General features: G+C 46.7%; 1 long non-coding RNA gene across 1 annotated transcript in view; it reads right to left on the bottom strand.

The window, feature by feature from the left end:
* LOC118010258 overlaps positions 1 to 3,131 on the bottom strand; it is a 4,752-nt gene extending 1,621 nt beyond the window's left edge. Inside the window, exon 1 of the long non-coding RNA XR_004679159.1 lies at positions 3,012 to 3,131. This is a non-coding gene — a long non-coding RNA (uncharacterized LOC118010258). The remainder of the gene's footprint in view (positions 1 to 3,011) is intronic.
* Positions 3,132 to 4,251: the final 1,120 nt, after the last annotated feature.

Raw genomic sequence — 4,251 nt, 5'->3', positions numbered from 1 at the left:
AAGAAAGAAAGAAAGAAAGAAAGAAAGAAAGAAAGAAAGAAAAGGTACAGATGTGCATATACTTACACGTGGGAAATAGAAAATCGAGGGGGTTCATGTGAACTGAGGCAAAGCCATGCTCTGACAATGGAAGGGAAGGGAATGATGCAAGGTTTGAGGAGACCATGGTCAGAGCCATCAGTACAGGCATCTGGGTTGTGTACTGCACAAGGGCACTGTTTATTAACCTATCCCAGAATATGAAGGCAAGAGATTCCGGCTTCCTGGTCAAGTCTTGGAAAAGCAGAGGAGAGCTTCCTCCCGTAAACTCACACCGCCCACAAGGCTGTGCACACACGCAGAAGAGTACACATGTATACTCTCCCCGGCGCTCACACACACTTACACACTCATGCGTGACTGGGTCCTATGTCAATCACGCTCTGAGCATTCCTTGAGGTTTTTTCCTTTCGCCCACAGAAGCCTGACTCATGCCAACCAGGAACCAACCCTGCTCTTCTCTCCCTGGGGATGAGGGGTAGTTGCTACCACTGTGAAGACCCAAAGTCAGGGGCAAGCGGGGTGGGGCAGTGTGTGGACAGGTTTTAAGTACTTGGGCCCAGGTAGGCTGCCCCCTGGGGCCCTGGAAATGCCACTTCCTCCTATCCTGAAGACAGAGCTCTCCAGATTGTATAATATCAAAACTAACTGGAGGGAGGGCACTTTTTGCTAATTCGTAGAGATTCTGAGAGCGATGCAGGTTTGCATGGTCACCGGAGGGACAGTGGCCTGGTGGTGCAGGCAATGCTGCATATTGTGGAAGGTACAGCTGGAGTGGAGCCCATGAATCTTTCATGGACCGATCTGCTCAATTGAATGATGCTCGTGCCTAGCTGTGCCTGGCAGCCCAGGGGTAGGAAAAAGAAGGCAGCTTAGGAGATGGATCCAGGTTTAGGGTTTTTCCAGGAAAGAGCCTGCCATCTGAGAGGTTTTTCAAGTGATTTAGCAGTTTTGAAGGATAATGGGTTCAGGCAACAAGCTTCAGCGTAGGCTGGCTAGACAGGAAAGGGCTGGGGTACAGGGAGAACTTGAGGGGTCTGGTGGAGCATGAGGGGCATGAATCAGGGTGGTGGGATGGAGAGTATGGGAGAACCACAGGATGGGAGGGTCCTTTCATGACATAGAGATGCTGCCAATTTCTTCGGAACTCGGAGAATCCCATATGGGCCAGTCTGTTGCCAAGACCCAGGTCAGTAACACAGACGCTCCTTTTCACTTCCTTTCGGCACGGCCAGAAAGTTGATCTGCTTGGCTAGGAGGCTAAGAACGCTGTCCCTCTGTGGGTGATTGTCTTCTCAGTCCGTCCTGGGCTCAGTGTGGGCCAACCACCAGGCCCCATACAGGCCCCCGCCCCTCCATCATGCCCAGGAAATTTTCGTGTTTATTTTTATTTTAAAGGTTTTCCTGAAACGGCTATAGAGAATCAGAAGGAAAATAGGAAAAAAGAGGAACAGGAGGACAGTACAAAGATTACAGAACATCACATAGCGGTTGCATAGCTTAAGCCAGACTCTGGTTATATGGGTTATATGAGTTAACTCTGTGATGATTTCTAACCATGTGAAATAACTACAAGTTATTTCTCCTGGTAAAAATATAATGCAAGTCACACATATATTTTTAAGTTTTCTAGTAGCCATATTAGAAAAAGAGTAAGAACTGGGGCATGTGAGTGGCTCAGTCAGTTGGGCGGCCGACTCTTGGTTTCTGCTCAGGTCATGTCCTCGGAGTCCTGGAATCGAGCTCCGAGTCAGACTCCGCGCTCAGTGGAGAGTCTGCTTGGGGATGCTCTCTCTCCTCCTGCTCCTCCCCGTGTTCGCATATGCACACGCGTGCGCGCACGCGCTGTCTCTCTCTAAAATAAATAAATAAATCTTTAAAAAAAAAAAAACAGGTGAAATTAATTCTAATCATGTATTTCATTTAACCTAACGTATCCAGAATATTATTTCAACATGTAATCAAAAATTTGAAATTGCTAATGAGGTGTTTAATATTGTTTTTATGGTGCTCTATCTTCAAAATTTGGTGGCTATTTTCCATTTATGGCACATCTCAGTTTGGACTAACTACATTTCAAGTGCTCCATAGCCGCATGAGACTGTTGTACCATATAGAGTCCCTAAGTGACTGAAAAGCCTCTTAGACTCCGACCCTCTGCTTTCACTCCAAGGGTCATGTTTATCAAGATTCTCTATCCTTCTGAGCCTACAGGAGGCCCTGGGGACCCTTGCCTCCTAAAGTATTTCTGTGTCCACTCTGTCTGCTGATACTGTGAAGAAACAACAGTACAAACTACTTGACGTGTGGTAGAGACGGAATAAAGCTTTAGGGTTCTGCCCTGGGTCTCAGCATTCATGCATAACTCTTTCACCAGAGACATGCTTGGCCAGGAGGGAGCTGAGTGCAATGAGCATCCCTCCCCCATCCAGCCGCCCCCCCCCCCACACTCCCCACCGTGAGACTTAATGAAGAACTTTGAGGGCGCCTGGTTGGCTCAGTCGTTAAGCGTCTCCCTTCGGCTCAGGTCATGATCCCAGGGTCCTGAGATCGAGTCCCACATCGGGCTCCCTGCTCTGCAGGAAGCCTGCTTCTCCCTCTCCCACTCCCCCTGCTTGTGTTCCCTCTCTCACTGTGTCTCTCTCTCTGTTGAAAAATAAATAAAATCTTAAAAAAAAAAAATAATAACTTTGGAAAGGCAAGCTATGTCAACAATCGCTTCTCCCTAAAAGGCATGATTCTAAGGGTTCTCATATTCCTTCTGTGTTCCTCGTGGTTCTACGTCATGCAGTTGCCTCTGAAACAGAGTCTGTGTCTTGCCTGGGCCGCCCTCCCACCTACTGTCCCACTGTCAGAGTGCTCCTTGCAGAAGCCTGATTATAGCAGACACTCCTCGGCTCAACACCCTTCCAGGAGCCAGCCCTTTGCTGCCTACGGGGTCACATTAAAACCGTCAGCCCGATGTAACCTACCTGTCTACCTCTGGGTAGTTCCGTTCCATGCAGGCAGGACCCAGGTCCCCCTCTCTGCGTCCAGGCTCCCTCACTTTTCACATATTCCGGTTGAAGAAGGTCAGTCTCTTGGCCTCTCTGACTCAGTCACCGCTGCCAGGTGCTTATTCATGGTCAGCTGGCCCCTAATTGCTCTCTGGGTACAATTCTAGGATGGCCACTCTGACCTCTAGGAATTGCTGCAATTCTCTTCATTGCCCCCTCCCCAAACATGTATGCTGCCTACTCTCCCCCCTCCCCCGCCCCCACAACATACTAATACAAGTTGCTGCGTGTAACAGACTTTTCCTGAAAGTTTGGCCAATACCCTCTGTGGATCCAGCACAGACAGAACAGGAAAGGAGACTGTTCTCATAATTCTCTCGGCCATCATGGCCATGGAAAATTCCTTATTGGAAGCATGCCACACTCCTTGGGTCTCCACTCACCTCTTTGCTTTTAGGATGAGAGCAAAGAACCCTTACCTCTCTTCCAGAATTCCAAAGCCTTCCATACACTCCAGGGCCAATTTGCTTCCCCTCAACAAGATCCTAAAATTCTCATTGCTTTGTGATGCAGAGGATTAGCTGATCTTATTCAGATTCCAGATTCCATGGAATCCATGGGCCCCTGAGGGGTCTGTAAATAGAAATAAGGGAGTTTGTGGATTTGGGCAGGGAAAAATATTACATCTTTATTAATCTCGCAATTATTCATTCAATTAATCTTAAATTATTCATCCAGTAAGTACTCATTTTTTTTTCAATAATCTTGAAGTGAAATTTAGCATTGCCTTCCATTATGAATGTAGGCAACATCCCACAGTGTCTGCCACATTGGCCTCAGGAGAAATCACAGGTATTTTCATATTTATTACAGTTGTGCAGATGTCTCAAAATGTGGCTTAGACCCCTGATGATTTCGAAATCACTTTGAGGTTTAAAATTTCAAAGGTTTAAAATAAGATCTTAATATTTAAAATGTGAAGTGGGATATATCACTCAACCACAGTTTTTTTCAAAACTTTTCGATAATATTTCAACGCAACTGGTTTCTTTGTAGTACTACATATTTTATTTCATATATTTGAAAATACAATTTGGAGAAGAGATTCCACAGGCCATGCCATCCTGTCAAAGGGATCATCACAAAAGCACACACCAAAAAAGTATGAAACCCCTGCTCTAGGAGCTGCCTTTGAATAATTCCCCCCCACTCCCCC

This window comes from Mirounga leonina, unplaced genomic scaffold, assembly GCF_011800145.1.
Source record: "Mirounga leonina isolate KUSES-001 unplaced genomic scaffold, KU_Mleo_1.0 Mir_129, whole genome shotgun sequence".
In the NCBI taxonomy this organism is placed as follows: domain Eukaryota; kingdom Metazoa; phylum Chordata; class Mammalia; order Carnivora; family Phocidae; genus Mirounga; species Mirounga leonina.
This window is presented reverse-complemented; position numbering and strand designations above follow the sequence as displayed.